Source organism: Triturus cristatus, chromosome 2_1 (assembly GCF_964204655.1).
Source record: "Triturus cristatus chromosome 2_1, aTriCri1.1, whole genome shotgun sequence".
Lineage (NCBI taxonomy): Eukaryota > Metazoa > Chordata > Amphibia > Caudata > Salamandridae > Triturus > Triturus cristatus.
In genome coordinates, this window is record NC_140581.1 from 423,903,703 (window position 1) to 423,922,788 (window position 19,086).

A 19,086-nucleotide genomic window follows, 5' to 3' on the forward strand; every position below is an offset into this window, starting at 1 on the left:
TTAGGACCAAGGCCAAAATTAATGGAACTTTCAATAAATAGTGGCCGAAAGGCTCCAAACTAGTATGTGGGATAACTACGAATATGGAGAGATGACGGGGAAACATTTGGCACTCCAACTAAAACAAAGGGCAACAGCAAACAACATTTTATGGTTTAAATCTTTTAAATCTTTTGCAAACAACATTTTAAAGCTAAGAGGGAAGGAAGGTAAGCTAGCTACAGACCTCCCAGACATATTAAAAATACTTACGGATTTTTACCAAGATTTGTCTTGCTCTAGGGATTCTGGACCAATAATAGATGCAGCAACAGGGAATTTGCCCCCTCAGCTGTCAGAACTAAAAGAAGACATCTCTTTGAATGAGGTTCTCGAGGCACTGCAGTCGATGGCTTCGGGCAAGGCATCGGGTCCAGATGGAATCCCGATGGGGATATATAAACCCTTACAGATAGAATTGGCCCCTCTTTCGCTAGATTTATTCTTAGCTGTACAACAGAAGGGGGTCCCGCCCCAATCTTGGCAGGAGACCAATATAGTGATCTTTTTGAAGAAGAGAAAGGAAGTTTCCCTGTTGCTTGTGTGTGACATTTAAATGTCTTACGGGTGACACTGAGGATACTTCTCCATAAGTGACCTGTGATATGCAGCTTCCCACTTCCTTGCAGAGTATGGGGTCTGGTGGCTGACTTGGTAGCTGTGATACTAGGAGACCTATGTCATAGATGCCATTTTCATCCCAGTTTTTTTATCTTTAAGAACGGAAATACAAGTCCCATCATAATGCAACTGTGCAGTTGTGTAAAAAGCAAATAATGCCTGGAGGTGTCACTCAGTCCTTTCTGAAATGTATCTTTTTACATGACCATAACTAAACTGCTCCACTCATGGCAAACATCCTCAGTATCACTCATAAGACATTTCACTGCCACCTTTCTTGACAGTTATAACAAAAAATACCACACCACATAATTCCACTACATTACATGCTACTCCAGAACACACAATCCCACTCCACATAATTCTACAACACTCAATACCCCATAAATACTAGCCACATAATGTCAATGCACACCATACCACATATTTCCACTGCACATAACTCCACTCACACCACACAATCCCGCGCCACACAGTTCCACAACAAACAATTGCACTCCAACCCACATAATTCCACTCCCCACCACATACATCCACTCCACTCCATAACACATAGCTAAAATACATTACCATTGATAACGCCTATAGCTCTCAGGTTGGTGAGACCTAATGACTTTGCCAATGCTTGCTTTGGGGCTGCCCTGGGGGGGAAGGGTGGGGGAGGCATTTTCTGACAATGCAAAATTGTAACTTAAAAACCTTTTTTGAAAAATATTTAAATAATGTGTAACTTTTCCATAAAAAATCTTCAAGACTAGAAATAGAATAGTAAATACTGATCCTGAACAATGTAATTGTTTCCTACTGGAGTTAGAATGGTAACTCTGTCTTCCCAGTTTCCACCAAACGTTTCTGCCTGATTTCTCTACAACTGATTTAGTGTCTGCGCTAATGTCACAACGAGGGCGTACACGTCACAAGGACTCTGTGTGCAGATGTTGCATCTCGATTTGTGAACGTCCTGATTTCTGGGGGAGGGTGAGGGTAGCCTGGAAGCCCAGACTGTGTAACTCAACAGGATCCGTGAGGCACAGTGCACGCAGCGGTGATGCACTGGTTCACCTTCAAGGCTTCTTAAAAGCATCTGTCTGCGGATCTTGCCGTGAGCAGATCTCCTCTGCTTGTTGCCAAATAACATTCTTGAACACACACATCCGTGCTTGGTTTGCACATTGTTTTGTGCTTACTGTAAATACCGCCGCTGCCACCATGCACAAGATACACTTCGGGATTGCGCTAGATTGGCTTGGTTTTGGTTTCTTGTGTCTTGCGGCTCACAGGATGCAGCTGCACCCTCTCGGCTCTGGCCCGCGCCCTTCCTCTCCCCTACATCCCTTTGCACCGCCCTAGCCGCACACCCCGAGCATGCAGCCGCACTAGCCTCCCTTGTATATGTACACAGCGTAGCCCAGGCCCAGGGCCACTACAACGGGGTGAGGGGGGACAAAGTTGCATTATTCTCTCGGCTCTCTATTTTTTCAGGGCCAAATTTGTATGTATAGATTTTGAAGCAAACCTCTCGGATTCCGGGTGCTGGAGCTGCCACGGCTTCTCTTTCCCTGGAGGACATGTGCAGTTTAGAAACAGGTGCTTCTGACATGCTTAGTTCATGTCGCTCAGGGGGCATGGGTAGCAAAGGCTGGCACCATGCTTAGCCAGGTCCCCCAGATCCTGCCTAGAGTTGGAAGAGTAATCACAGCATGACCTGCAGGAGGAACAGAAGGTTCCAAAGAGGGCTATCCTCAAGGGATCCACTTCTTACATTTGTTTTTTAATCTGTATATTGAGTTTTTCAACATACGGGAACGGGCGAAAGCCGAGTACATTCGCATACAGTGTGCATCGTGTCAGTGCAAGAGGCATAGTAGAGGTATCTGAATGGGATGTACCTTTGTCTGCCAGAACTGGAGGGGGGGAGACTGTGGAAAAAAGGGTAGTGCTGGAAGGGGAAGAAAGCAACTCGGCCAGTACAATTTAGGAGTAGAACAGAGTGAGGGGGTCTCAGGCGCACACTTCAAGGTCTGCTACTGCAGGCTTCTGGCATATCATAACCCACTAGGCCTTAGGGGCAAAGCCGTCAGAGGGGAGACCCTCCGCCGCAGCGGCTGCGTCGTCTCCCTCCCCAGCTTGTGCACTCAAATATACCTCCAAGGGGGACCAAATACCCTTAGGTCAGGATCTCGCAGGCATCAATTCCCACTAGGCAGACCACTTTTCCTGGAAGTAAGCCTCGTCCCGCAACCACCTCGCCTGCGCGGCGTCGGCCACCGACCCCAATGCACAGCGACCTAGCGTTTTGCTCGCAGGAGAAGCCTTGCCACCAGTGTACGGGCCTCTGGCGAATGTCCCTGACATAGCCCAGCAATGCAACGCGGTGCGAGCGCCCCAGCGCACACCCAGCAATACCTTCAATAGTGTTGAACACAGTCAACCAGAATCGCTGCACTCCGGGACAGTCCTATGTGAGAGGGAGGCGTGGCACCATGACCAGTACATATGCATTATAAAAAGCGACGGTCAGGCTGTCCAAGCTAGGGCCTTATCTCCAGGTAGCGCATTAATAACCTGTCTCATCTCTTCCTTCCTAAATGACTTGTCACAAACTATCCCTGGCCGTCTTCAAGCCACAGCATCTGCACTGAGTCGAAATAAGAGATGAGATCCTGGGGAGTCTCAGGCTGCGTAGTCATGTAGAGAGAGATAAAAAAGGCTGTCATCTCCCTCAGACACCTTGCTGCTGCTTTTCACGGGAGGTCCAGTGTAGATGAGCCTACGACCCGCCCCAGAGTTTCGGTGCCGACGCAACCGTCAATACTCTAAGCCCCAAGTGGTTCCCTCAATGGAAGGCCACCGAGCTGCCTGGTAACGTCTCGATCCCTTGGGGCAGTGCGATTCACATTGGCCATCTTTTTAGCCTCTACATCAGCAGTGGGATTTCTTCTTAACACATTGTGCTCTTCGCATAGAAGCACTCAGTATCCCTACTTTCCCAAGCATAAGATCACGCCTTGCTGGTTATGTATCATCGGTGTGCCCCCTCAGAACGTGATTATTGTGCCCAGCCCCGGGGTGATAGGAAAAGTCAGAGAGCCTTGCATGTAAGTATCGAACTGGTACATTATAAGCATCTGTCCAAAAATAAGAGGCATATTTCAGGCACCCTGTCTTGTGTTTAGCACGTGACTTTCCTGAAGCAGGCGCTTTGCAGAAACACGGGTAGTTATTTGAACACAAGCCATAGGACAATGCATCAATACCACATATTGGTTTAATACTTTGAAAGAGTGATCGGAGTTTCTAATTTTATATATTCAAATAGTATTCTTTGTATAACATTCCACTGCTAATACATTTCAATGATTTCCTCTGTACTCTGCTTTGGGCCACATCTTCCCAGCCACCCTTCTAGCATCCCCGAACTAGGAAACAGAGGAAACAACCAGGGATTCTTCCCATGGGGGGCGAACCAGAGGTCCAACTCACTCTCAGCCAGGAGATAGCTGGGTGGCCGGAGAAATCCCAGTGAAGTGGCAAGGGCCCACCCAGGCAGGCTGCCCATCCCAGCCAGCTCAGGTGTTGCCTCCACACAGTCACAGTGGGAGCACTGGAACAGAGCGGCAAGTCCTGGTGAAAGGTCTGAAGGCTCACTGCTCCTCAGTCATTCTCACTAAGAGGCCCAGCCTCAGCTTCTTCAGCCACGGGGCATGGTTGCAGTGCGGCTCTCTGAATGTCCAGTGAGAGTGCAATGAAACATTCATGACATTGTGAAAAGCAGTGAGCTCCTTTTGGCTTCGCAAGACAGTTTTTATCACATTGCGCCGACCAATTATATATCGTCTAATCGTGGTCACTGAAGTCTGAGTCTGAGGTGTCGCTCGGGGGTTCACATATATTTCCTCTATAGGCATTCCACCCACCCCATACCCTGGTCCATTTTTTGGGGCAGCCTCTGTGAAGATAGACAGTTTTTTCGACCACCATTGTGGAGTCCATGTCCCGGGACCACTGGGCGAGGGTTGGAGTTTGGCTAGAGCCCCATTTTTGGGCTATATTGCGTTTCGCCAGCATAAGTCCCAGTGTTACCCAGAGTTGCGTGACCTTGTTGTGATCAGTCGGTTCCCAGACATTGAGGAGATATCTCCGTGACTCCGGGAGTGTTGGGACCCTGGTCACTTGGGAGAGTGTGCGCAGAATTCCCTTCCAGTACAGAGTTATGGCCGGGCATTCCCACAGGGTATGTATAAGGGTTCCCTCCATCCCACACTGCCTAAGACATAGCGGGGAGTCAGTTCGGTTAAGTTTAAACAGGAGTGTACGAGTGTAGTATGTGCGGTGCAGAATTTTAAGTTGGACCAGAAGCAGTCTGGATGAGACGCCCACCTCCCTAGGGGAGGAAAGCACCGCCTGCCAGTCCGTTTCGTCGAATTCCCCCAGCTCGGCCTCCCATCAGTTTTTAAGAGCTGCAAATGGAGCTGGCCGGTTGTTTATCCGTTTTCGGTATGTTAGGGAGGTCGCCCTCTTTGTCAGGTGTTCTGTGAGGAGCCGGTCCTCCAGTGGCGACGACTCCGGAAGTCGGGTCCCGGGCGGGACTGCCGCCTGGAGTGCGTGACGGATTTGCATGTACCTGAACCCTTCGGTGGCAGCCAGGTCGAAATCTGCTTGCAGTTGGGTAAATGTGACCATTTCTCCCTTCTTCCAAAGGTCACCCACCCTGGAGATGCCAATTAGATCCCATTGATGGAACCCCTTGGTAGTGCGCAGTACCCCCAACTGTTTCGCCTCCCACAACGGAGTAGCTTGGGTTATTTTCCCAGCCCGCCGCGAACCATAGCCGGAGGGTGTGTGTCGTGGGGCCTGGGGGGCAGTGGCCCCTCTTGTGATTGTAGAGCGCTCCCATGACCCCTTCAGCCCCCAGCAGGTGCCCATCCATACGATATGCCGGGTCCTCCCCTGGCACATGCAACCACTGGTTGATCACCGTAAGCTGCGATGCCCAATAGTACAGTCGCAAGTCTGGGAGGGCTATCCCACCGTCATACCACCCCCTGGTGAGCTTGTGGAGTGCTATCCGCGGCGTCTTGTCCTCTCATAGTAGGCTGGTGACTTCCGCATTGACGGCGGCGAAATACGTTGGTGGCACCGGGAAGGGGGTATTTTGGAGTACATACAAAAATCTAGGGAGAGCCATCATCTTGAGGAGGGCGGCCCTCCCCAGCAGTGTCAAGGGCAAGGAGCACCAATGTTTGACATCGCTACGAAACCGATGCAGTGGCTTCGTTAGATTTTCAGCTACAAAACGTTCCCTGTCAGCTGTCACATAAATGCCCAGATATTTGAACCCGTCCGTCACCACCCGAATCTCACAACCCCGCGGGAGCCGAGGTGGGGAGCCGCAGAGCATGTAGACAATGGACTTTTCCCAGTTAATCTCGTAGCCAGATACCCTCCCGTACAATGCACATATATCCAGGAGACAAGCGATCGAGCGCGCAGGGGAGGCCAAGTATAACAGGATGTCGTCAGCATAGAGGGAAATGCGATACCAAGGCCATTACTTGCCTGTATCGACGATTGTCGACGGAGGTCTTGCACCCTCTGGATGCTCTGAGGGGAAAGTGGGAAGCGGACCTCGGGAAAGCGATCCCTGAGACCACATGGTCCACGCTAGTGCGGAGGGCCTGGAAGGGAACAAGGAACGCACGGTTTCAGCTAGTTCAGATTTTCACGTTACACAGGGCGTATCTGACGCCGGCCAAGGTCTTGCAATATTTTGGAGGGGCACACTCTCCATGTCCACGATGTGGAGGAGAGGGGGCAGATTTTCACCACATGTTTTGGGCCTGTTCGCAGTTGGGCGACTATTGGGCTGAGGTGGTGGACTGCTTGAATCAGGTGACAGACCGCTCTATTACTCCAGAGATGGGGGCTTGCTTGTTGCTATGGTTTCCCCACACCCGTCGCACGAAGGTCACTAGCAAGTTCTATGATCTGGGGTTGATACTGGCCAAGAGAGAATTGACCATGCACTGGAAATCTAGATGGGGCCTAGCTTTTTGCGGTGGAGGGCAGCGTTAGTGAGATGGGCGGGGGCGGAGGGTACGCTCCGAGTGCAGTTGGCTCTTAGAAGAGACGATGAGAAGGCGCTAGCGACGGCCAGGGCATGGGAAGCGTTGGTGGTGGAACTCCAGGGGTTGATATCTGAGGTAGGGGATGGAGGGAGCACGTCGGATAGGCAAGAGGCGAGGGGGACTGGGGAATAAGAAGTGATGGAAAGGAAGGAGGTCCCTGGACACATACCAGAGGCCTGGACAAGAGGGAAGATCTGCTTGCACAGAGAGGGATTGAGCGTCCGTACATGATTTCCTTGGAAGGGGGGGCACATCGGGGGTCGAGGCAGGGGACAGAGGCACACTGTCATGGGGGTGGGGAGGGGTGGGAACGAGTTGGGGTTAGGAGGGACGATACTCCTTTTGGACACGGGGCCACGCTGTGTAATGAACAGTAATTGTTGATTTGGAAAACAATAAAAATGTTTTAACAAAAAAAAAATAGAGGGAAATGCGATCCTCCCACCCCATTGTCCACCTTAGTCCCCGGATCACCAGGTCTTGCCGCAGCCAGGCTGCAAGTGGCTCTAGAGCCAAAGCAAAAAGGAGCGGGGAAAGAGGGCAGCCCTGCCGCGTCCCCCGCCCCAATGGAAAGGGGTCTGAGATATGGCCATTGACCACAACCTGTGCCAGTGGCGCGGTATACAAAAGCTGAATCCACGCGCATATCTTGGGGCCGAGTCCCACGTGGCGAAGGACAGCGAAGAGGAACGGCCATTCCACCCGGTCGAACGCCATCCGCGCATCCAGCGAGAGGATGGCCGCGTCCTCCTCTATCGAGGTGCGGCGCGCAAGAATCCCGTGGAGCCGCCGTATATTTAAGGCGGTATTCCGGCGTGGCATAAATCCCGATTGGTCCGGGTGTATTAGGGTCATGAGATAGGGCTGCAGCCTTGTCGCCAGCACCTTTGCCAGAATCTTTGCCTCAGCATTCAGCAATGAGATTGGGCGATAGGAAGCGCACTCATGCGCTGGTTTGGTAGGCTTCGGATTCGCCACTATGGTAGCCACTCTCTGGTCCGGGGGGAGTATCCCTGTCGACAGGCTGTCGTTGTACATGGCCAGTAGATGCGGGACTACGTGGGCAGCGTTCGACTTATAGAATTCCACCGGAATTCCATTTGGGCCCATCGCCTTCCCGGCACGGAGAGCGAGTATTGCTAACGTGAGCTCTTCCGCCTTCAGGTCCGCCTCTAGGGCTTCTACTTCCAACGGGGCCAGCCGTGGCATCGCGATGTCCCGGAGGAAGGCCTCGTTTTCCGCCACCGTGGACGAGGCCTCCGGTGTATAGACCTTCTTGTAGTGAGGAGCCAGGGCCTCTACGATTTGCCGCGGCTCCGACATGTAGTCACCCGAATCTAGCCTGATCCGCGCCACCCAACGCACCGCCCGTTCCCGCCTCTCAAGCCAGGCCAGCAATTTGCCCGCCTTGTCTCCCAGCTCGTAAACAGTATGCCGTGCAGCCGTCTGTTTGGCTCGTGCGGCTTCCCAAAGATAGGAGCGATATTCCTGCCGCGCCATATGGACATTATGCGCGGTGTCATCATCGATGTGCGTGGCGTGGTTGGCCTCCGCCTCTCTCACCCCCTGCTCGAGCCTAAGCACCTCAAGCGGCTGGGTCCTCTTATAGTCTGTAATCATTGAGATTGCTTGTCCACGAAGGACTGTTTTGTACGCCTCCCACAAAGTCGTAGGGCCTATCTCCGGGTCCTTGTTTTCAGTGAAATAATGTTTGGTCGTCGCCTGAAGGGCTTTACGAATTGTGGGGATTTTGAGGTATCCCGGATGAATTGGGAATATCCTGCGGTTACGTGGGGTAGAAAGTGTAAATGTAATCGCTACCGGAGAGTGGTTCGAGATGCCCCTGGGCAGATGGGAAACGTCGGTCATGCCCCTAAACCCTGCGGGTGACGTGAAGATATAGTCTATGCGGGAGAGGGTGTTGTGAGCCCCTGAGTGGAAGGTGTATTGTCGGTCTTCAGGACAGTGAGCCCTCCAGGTGTCTATGAGGCCGAGTGCCTCCGTGAATTCGCGCAGTTTGGGGGTGGCGCCACCGTGATCTCTGAATGATGACCGTCCAGTAGCGGGTCTATAGTTGCATTGAAATCCCCGCCCATAATGAGTTCCCCTGGTGGTAATGTCAGCAGGAATTCCCCTAATGCCCGGAGCGTATCCTGGTGGAGTGTCGGTGGGATGTACACAGTTACCAAATTATACATTATACCCTCCCATTGGCAGGTGAGCGCCGCGAATCGGCCCTGCTCCTCCCTACGGGAGTCGACTAGAATCAGTGGGAAGCGCTTGTTTACCAATATGCCAACCCCTCGGGACCCAGACGTGAACTCAGAATGTATCGCCATCTTAAAACCCCATCTGTCCAGTGCTTTCGTGGTCGAGCCTACCAGATGCGTTTCTTGTAGGAGTGCCACTGCCGGCCCCTTGCGCTTGAGATACTGTAAGACCAGCCCTCGTTTAATCTTATCTCCCAGCCCGTTCACATTCCACGATAGAACATTAAGTGTGGGACTGTGTCGCTGTGTTTGTTCCTCCGTGGAGCTAACGGTGGCCTCCCAGGTGTTATTATGTGATTCCCTTGCCATGTAGGGTGGTGGAAAGTAGTCGTCTCCGCGCATCTCCCCTTGGATCTCTAACAGGTCTGAGTTGCAAAGTCTGCCAATGTGTAGTAGCTAAACCTAGAACAGAACACAAACCAACATTCCCAAAACGCCCCTGTCCCCCCTCCCCCCTCCCTCCTCCCTGCCTCCCTGCCCAGCGGATTTAAAACTACCCGCCACCCCAACTTAGCAGAGTGCTTAATTCCCATAACTTTCTACTTGCGTGCGGGGGAATGGCTGCCCAGTGCCCCTCGTCCGATCCCCGCACCATGTGCGTGTCCATTAAGGAAACCGGCCAACAGCATGTTGCAAAGTTCGTAGATCATGACTGCGACACCCCTTCATTGTCCGAGTCTACTGTGAGTGTCCAAACCCATGTGGCATCCGCCTCCTTCCCGCTGCTGAAGTTCGCTCGCGCCATGGCGGCCCAGCTACGTAGCGCAGTGACAGTCTCCCGCGGTCTAGGGTCCTCCAGATTTTTCAGGGGAGGCAGAATGGCTTCGATGGGTGCGCCCCGCCCGGCCCGATGCCTCCGCCGGAGGCCAGCCCTCCAGCCACTCTGTGGCCTCCGTCGGCGTGGCAAAGAACCATGTGCGCCCCTCCGCCTCCACCCGCAGCTTTGCCGGGTAAAGCATCGCATATTTAAGTTCTCGAGCACGCAGCTCCGCTTTGACCGCGATGAAGTCTCGGCGTAGCCGCGACACTGTCGCGGTGTAGTCCGGATAGAGGGTTACTGTGGAGTTGTCAACCCGTAGCGGGGGGCAGTACGCGCCGCTTGAAGGATAGTGTCTCTATCTCAGAAGTTAAAAATGCGGGCCAGGATCGGGCGCGGGGGGGCCCCAGGCCTCGGCCTCTCCCCAGGCACCCGGTGCGCCCTTTTGACCGAGAAAAATTTGGAAAGTCCACGCGGCTGCAGCTGCTCCGTGATAAGCTTTTCCACGAAGAGGTCCAGTGCCGGCCCCCGCTCACTCTCAGGCACCCCCACGACGCGTACGTTGTTCCGTCTTGACCTGCCCTCCTGGTCATCGAGCTTGTCCATAAGCTGTTTTTGAACCCGTTCCAGCGACAGTATGCGTTTCCTGCTCTCGGTCGCGTCTTTGGTAAGGGTTGCGGTAGTCGTTTCGACCTCGGACAGTCTCGTGCTGATTTTGGCGACGTCAGCTCTCAGCAGCGTCACATCTGTGGATATCGTGCCAATAGAGGTTTGCATCTGGGTCAGTGTGGCCATAACATCTGTCAGGGTGATCTCTTTGGCCTTGTCGGGGAGGGGGAGGCATTCCGGTCTTTCTGAAAGGCATACTTGTCGAGCCTGGCCTGTGCTCCACCACGCTGGCCCTTCCCCCCCATGGTGGCCCGCGACGGACGGTCAGCGGGGGTGGGTGCCCGCCACGGAGGTGCAAAAATTACTGTCGCTGGCCACCACAGGGCCACGTGTCAGCCCTCCTCCTGTCCCGGCAGCGTGCAGGCCTCTGACCCCCTGTTGGCTCCTTACCGGGAGAGTTGGCGCACACCTCGCTCCGCCCCCGTCTGCAGCGTCAAGCCTCAGGCAAGGCCTGCGTCGTCCGCTGCACGGCCACCCTCGACTCCGGGAGATGCCGGGGATCTCCCTCCCGGGGGCTGCGCCGTGACCGTGTCACCTGCCTCCCACTGCCGGCTGCTCCCCGTGCCGCAGACTGCCCCCAGTCCTCTTCGGCACCGCGCCGTTGCACCCAGTGCGTCTTCTCCCTCGCTGAAATGGCGCCACGTCAGGCCAGCGCCGTCCCCTTTAGACGGGCCGATTGCCGTTGATGGCGGGGGGAGAACCGGCCCTCGGTCCTCGCCTCCCGCCGGTATGCCTGACCCCGTCGTGGCGTGCCTCTGCTCTGGCCGCCCACGCCGCTGGCTTCTGGTCCGGCCCTCCTTGCGCTGTGGCGGGTCAGGTGGCTGTTACTCGAGGCCCCGGCGCCTCCTTTGCCGATAGGCCCGGCGCCCGCAGCGAGGCAGCCGGGCGGGCCAGACGCAGCGCTGCTCGCGCTTTCTTCAATCGCCGGAGCCTCGGGTGTTCAGGGGGCTCCGTCGCGTTAGTTTTGCCGGTTTACGGCCAGGATGGGTGCCGGATAGCGGTGGGATCGGGCGCTGGGCTCCGGAGCCGCACTAGGTTGCGGCCATCTTCATCGGCTGCAAGCCACGCCCCCTCTCTCTCTCTGAATGTTTTTGACAAATTTGGCAACCGCCCTAGGGATCGTGAAGTAATGGGTCTTTCCCAGGTGGTATATGTGGAGCATGGCAGGTTAAGTGAGTGATTTTTTAGCACCTGTCTGTTGTATGGAACGTTTGATTGGTAGGAAGTGTCTCCTTGTGGCCAGTACCGTGACAGTGAAGTCAGGAAATATTGATATTGCGTTGCCTGGGTAATGGAGGGTTTCTTGCTCTCTTGCTAAGTGCAGGTACTCTATAATTTAGAAGTCGAGCAATGTCCGGTCTGGCAGGCATGCCTGGGGGTGGTTTCTGGCTGAGAGATCTATGAGCACGCTCAACAGTAACCATGGCAGATAGGGCATCTCTCAACAGCGCTCAGAGCATAGCTTTGACATAGTCCTCCATAGCGTCTGTCCCTTGGTGCATACCATTGGTGCCTAATCCCTTCATGCATACCATCTGTACCTTGGAGCATTAGAACATATCACTGGTGCATTGACGTGTGCTCCTGACACACGGAAGCTATCCCTCTATCTCATGGTGTATATCATTGACCAACTCATGTGTACTTGGTCATGTTTGGAAATGCTCATTGATTTTTTTATTGTCCAAATTCAGTGATGTATGTATTTTACCTTTTGCTTTTATGGTCTATAATGACCGAAATAAAACTTGCAAATGGAATGGTATATCATTGGTGCTTTGATGTGTGTCCTTGAGATGCTGAGGCTATTCCCCGTCCCTTTTCCACCATTTCTCCCAGAAGTTATGTTTGTTGCTAATGGTTTCATCTTTTTCCTCTAATGGTGGCATTCCTCTTGTCCAACCTTCTAGAAAATAGGTGGTTTTCAGTTTTTTCCACTTCATCTCCTTCTTTATATGCCCCTTTCCTCTTACTACTCTTTCCTTGAACTCAGCATAACACTCCTCGGCTCTGCACTCTAATTCACAGGCATCTTGACCTCAGCTGTCATTTTGAAGACAGCAACACTAAAGAACCCATTTGCCTTGAAGTCATCGTTGATGGCATCGTTGATGGCAGGCCTCTTTGATGGCAGACTCTGGGAGGTTTGCAGGACCAGTCGTCTTGCTTCTGGGGCTGTGCTCTTCCAAGTTGCAGAAGTGGACAACAACTACTCTCACCACCCAATAGTCAAAATAACTCATGTAAGTACATGACATGCGGAACAAATACCAGAATGTGATCAGAATACGCATAGTGACCCTGAGGGTCTCTGAGAAATGGAGAGGCCTGGCCCTTCTCACAAGAGGATGACCATTCTTAACTGTTTTTGGAATTCATCCATTAACAGACGTTTCTGCTTCACATGTTCAGATGATCCATCCACGATTCTGACTACACTTAAGGAAGGTGATCCCAAACCAGTTGGTTGGAGGAACAATTCACTGGGAAAATATTCACACAGAATTGATGTTGCCCATAATCAAAATTGAAATGCAATAGCAGAAAATACTCCTGGCCTGATTTAGAGTTTGTCACACAGGGCACCCTGTCCGCCAACTCTAGGTCCACCCTCCCCATTAAGAGTCGGGAGAACAATCAGCTTTCCTTCAGCGGTGCATCCGTTGGCTCCATGATTGGAAAACCTACTCCAACGCCCTGACGGAGTGCTGAGTGTTGGAGTGAAGGCATCACACCAGACGCTCTATTTATGATTTTCTTTTCTGTCTGTCACAACCAGGTAACACCGGGTGGTACTGAAAAGAACAATAAAAAAAATTACCCCTGCATCTATGGAAAAACTCCTAGGGTGTGGAGTCATTAGTTACTTGCTTCTGAAAAATCAAACTTCCACTTTGGGAGTCGTGTTTGAAAAACAAAACTTTTAGTTGATGGGTGTCAAAACTGATGTCAGCCTTTTGGTACATTCAGAGGAACCGCCGTGGCGACTGCTCCTCTGAAGGTACAGGGATCACTGCTATACCTGTGTTTGTCCCTAAATATGCAGGTCCTCTGTCCGTCAGGGTGGCAGATGTACATAACGTAACATGTATTTGTAAAGCGCACGTTCACCCATAGTTCTTTTGGCGCTGAATAACAGATGTTTATTGTTGCCCAACTCAATGGTATGCATTTTATCGACCTAAGATGGATGAAAGGCTGAGTGGACCCACCAGGATTTGAACCTGTGACCATGAGGTCGAACACAGGCCCCTGCAGTGGATGCATTAGTCCACTGTGCCACCAGACCCAGATGTAGTGGCCTCCACCACTCTAACGGACTGTGTACATCATGCCATACTTTTAAATCTGGCCCTCAGTGTCTTTGCAGGATAGCTGTCTTCTGCTCACTCTCCTTATTCTAGCAAAGTTTTATTCCTTGCTCCATTATTATTTGAGAACTGTCCAGTGTGGGCGTTAGCTTCACATGATTTCTTTTGTTTGTACTCTTAATAGTGGTTGCCCACACAACTATCTTGCTTAAGGGGCATTTTCAACAGCAGGTCTGGGTGTTAAGGTCTATTGGACTTGTTTCGTCGAGCCACAGGGCAAACAGGAGCTACTAGGTCTCAGCCAAGGGCAAACAGGAGCTACTAGGTCTCAGCCAAAGGGCTGGCGTGGTTTGCCTCTGATGTCCCAGGGCTCGTCCTACCATGGCTCTGCAGAACTGGGCCAAGTACAACCCCTTCAACACTTGACTCTCAGTGGTAGCGTTGGGGAGCAGTCACAAACTTCTTAGAGGCAGTGCAGGTGTGCGCCAGCACCGAACTCAGCAATCACCCAGCAGCACAATAACTACTTAGCCAGCTAAGTGCTTCACTTTAGTAAAGAAAAGCACTTGAATTCACATGCAAAACTTGAAACTTAACAGAACAGGCTACAACTACTTTACGGGTGCTTGTGTTACTGCACCTTGTGTCCTGTTTTCCTTCCTAATCCCACAAGTGTCCCTCTTGTGTTTCATTCAGCCTCCCCTTCTAAGTTCACGCTCTTTAGGGCAGGTGTGGAGGCTCGGGTGCAGGTTACTCCTTTGAATAGATTGTGCACCCAGTTATCTTAAACACTCCCCTTGTTATAGTTCTCACCACAGTGGAGTTCAGCCCTCTTTGGCGAACGGCAGGGACCTAAAACATAAGCCCATCTAATTTCAGAAGACATGCTGGATGGAGGTTCTTTCTGCATCTGGGCAGAAGTCGCAGCAGGTAACACTGAAAGCTGTCTCCAAGAAACCTGTGATGCGTGTGGGGCTTCGGTGATGACGCAGGCCTCTGATGAACCAGCTTCTGAGCTTGGATAATACAAGCCTTGGTCTAGGAGAGTCAGAGGTCACAGTGGAACGGACTTCTCAGGCACAGCTACTCGATGCAGCATCGCAGTCCTCTCAGGCACTGTTAGGTCTCGCGAGCCAAAGGCTCGAAGAGACATTTTGTATGTGGGATTTTCAAAGTGCTTCCCACAGTTTTGGCTGGCCTAAACCTTGAGTGCACGATCACATGCACGTGCACAGCTGCTCCCACTCCCCCCTCCCTTCTCTATAGCTTTCTTTCACTTTAGCCGCTTTGACCCTTGCATTCCCCCCTCCCTTCTCACCCAGCCCTTTGATGCTCTGCTCCATTACTTTCACTTTTGCCGCTACAAACTTTCCACTCCCCCCTCCCTTCTCTATAGCTTTCTTTCACTTTAGCCGCTTTGACCCTTGCATTCCCCCCTCCCTTCTCACCCAGCCCTTTGATGCTCTGCTCGATTACTTTCACTTTCGCCGCTACAAACTTTTCAAGCCTTTTACCGCCTTTGATTTTCTTTTATTTTGCTGAGCCTTGATCCACACGCGCTTGTGATTTCAAGGGAAGTCTTACCCATCTTCAGCTAACAGCATGCAGCCAAGCGTGAAGGATTATCGCTTGTACTTTCATTTCATATCATCTACAGCGCGTGTCCTCTAACGCATGTAAATAAATGTAAAGGCACGATCAGACAAACGGTAAGGATAATCGCTTGTGCTTCCATTCAACTTTGTCTTCAGCACGTGTGTTTGTCAGCGCGCAGCAGATTTTCATGTTTCCTCGCTCATGACTATACATCGATGCTTGCATCATGTTTCTCCATCTCTCCCTTCCTCCTATGTTGTCCTTAGTTAACTTTACATCACTCTCTGCTCCTTTGCCACACACTCATTTGTCCTCAGTGTATCGCCTTCACGCTTTGCTTCCTCTGATAGCATAACATAACATAGTATAGCATAACAAAACAAAGCATAGCATAACAAAACATAACAAAACATAGCATAGCATCACAAAACATAGCATAGCATAACAAAACAAAGCCTAGCATAGCAAAACACAACAAAACATAGCATAGCATAACAAAAAATAGTATAGCATAAAAACACAACAAAAAATAGCATAGCATAACAAAAAATATCAAAACATAGCATAGCATAACAAAGCATAGCATAACAAAACAAAGCATAGCATAGCATAACAAAACATAGCATAGCATAACAAAACATAGCATAGCATAAGAAAAAATAGCACAGCATTACAAAACTCAACAACACATAGCATAACAAAACATAGCAAAACAAAGCAAAGCATTGCATACCAAAACACATCAAAACGTAGCATAGCATAACAAAACATAGCATAGCATAACAAAACATAGCATAGCAAAACAAAACATAGCATAACAAAAAACAAAACATAGCATAGCATCACAAAACATAGCATAACAAAACATAGCATAACAAAACAAGGCATAGCATAACAAAACACAACAAAACAGCATAGCATAAAACATAGCATAGCATAACACAACATAGCATAACAAAATATAGCATAACAAAACATAGCATAACATAACAAAACACAACAAAACGTAGCATAACTAAACACAGACACAGGGCAAAATGCAAAGTACTGTGGTGGGGGAGGGAGGGGAGCGCGCACAAGCCCAAAGACGTGCAAGCCCGCTCCATTCATCAGCTTTTGGATGTTATAAAATCCACAGTAGTTTAATACACCATAACATAGCATAACATAACAAAACATAGCCTAGCCTAACATAAAATAACAGCATAACATAACAGAACATAGCCTAACATAACAAAACATACCATTACATAACATAATAAAACATAGCCTAGCGTTGCATACCATTGCATAGCATACCATAACTTAACAAAACATAACATAACAAAACATAGCCTCGCTTAACATAACATAACATAACAAATCATAATAGTGCATAACAAAACATAACATAGTATAGCATAACATAACATAGTATAGCATAACAAAACAAAGCTTAGCATAACAAAACATAACAAAACATAGCATAGCATCACAAAACATAGCATAGCATAACAAAACAAAGCCTAGCATAGCAAAACACAACCATTGCATAGCATACCATAACTTAACAAAACATAACATAACATAAAAAAACATAGCCTCGCCTAACATAACATAACAAATCATAACATAGCATAACAAAACATAACATAGTATAGCATAACATAACATAGTATAGCATAACATAACATAGTATAGCATAACAAAACATAACAAAACATAGCCTAGCCTAACATAAAATAACAGCATAACATAACAGAACATAGCCTAACATAACAAAACCTATCATTACATAACATAATAAAACATAGCCTAGCGTTGCATACCATTGCATAGCATACCATAACTTAACAAAACATAACATAACATAACAAAACATAGCCTCGCCTAACATAACATACCAAATCATAACATAGCATAACAAAACATAACATAGTATAGCATAACATAACATAGTATAGCATAACAAAACAAAGCATAGCATAACAAAACATAACAAAACATAGCATAGCATCACAAAACATAGCATAGCATAACAAAACAAAGCCTAGCATAGCAAAACACAACCATTGCATAGCATACCATAACTTAACAAAACATAACATAACATAAAAAAACATAGCCTCGCCTAACATACCATTACATAACAAATCATAACATAGCATAATAAAACCTAACATAGTATAGCATAACATAACATAGTATAGCATAACAAAACATAACAAAACATAGCCTAGCCTAACATAAAATAACAGCATAACATAACAGAACATAGCCTAACATAACAAAACATACCATTACATAACATAATAAAACATAGCCTAGCGTTGCATACCATTGCATAGCATACCATAACTTAACAAAACATAACATAGCATAAAAAACATAGCCTCGCCTAACATAACATAACATAACATAACAAATCATAACATAGCATAACAAAACATAACATAGTATAGCATAACATAACAGAGTATAGCATAACATAACATAGTATAGCATAACAAAACATAACAAAACATAGCATAGCATCACAAAACATAGCATAGCATAACAAAATAAAGCCTAGCATAGCAAAACACAACAAAAAATAGCATAACATAACAAAAGTATCAAAACAAAACATAGCATAGCATAACAAAACAAAGCATAGCATAGCATAACAAAACATAGCATAGCATAAGAAAAAATAGCATAGCATAACAAAACTCAACAACACATAGCATAACAAAACATAGCAAAACAAAGCAAAGCATTGCATAACAAAACACAACAAAACGTAGCGTAGCATAACAAAACATAGCATAACAAAACATAGCATAGCATAACAAAACATAGCATAGCATAGCAAAACAAAACTTAGCATAACAAAACACAACAAAACATAGCATAGCATCACAAAACATAGACTAACAAAACATAGCATAACAAAACAAAGCATAGCATAACAAAACACAACAAAACAGCATAGCATAAAACATAGCATAGCATAACAAAACACAACATAGCATAGTATAACAAAATATAGCATAACAAAACATAGCATAACATAACAAAACACAACAAAACGTAGCATAACTAAACACAAAATATCATAGCATAACAAAACAGAACAAAACAGCATTGCATAACAAAAAATGGCATAACAAAACAAAACAGCATAGCATAACAAAGCATAGCATAACAAAACATAGCATAACAAAATACAACAAAACATAGCATAGCATCACAAAACATAGCATAACAAAACATAGCATAACAAAACAAAGCATAGCATAACAAAACACAACAAAACAGCATAGCATAAAACATAGCATAGCATAACAAAACACAACATAGAATAGCATAACAAAAAATAGCATAACAAAACATAGCATAACATAACAAAACACAACAAAACGTAGCATAACTAAACACAAAATAGCATAGCATAACAAAAGAGAACAAAACAGCATTGCATAACAAAAAATGGCATAACAAAACAAAACATAGCATAGCATAACAAAGTATAGCATAGCATAACAAAACAAAACATAATATAGCATAACAAAATACAACAAAACATAGCATAGCATAACTAAACAGAACATAGCAAAGCATAAAACATAGCATAACAAAACATAGCATAGCAAAACACAACAAAGCATAGCATAACACAACACAACAAATCACAGCATAGCATAACATAACATAGCATAGCAAAACAAAACATA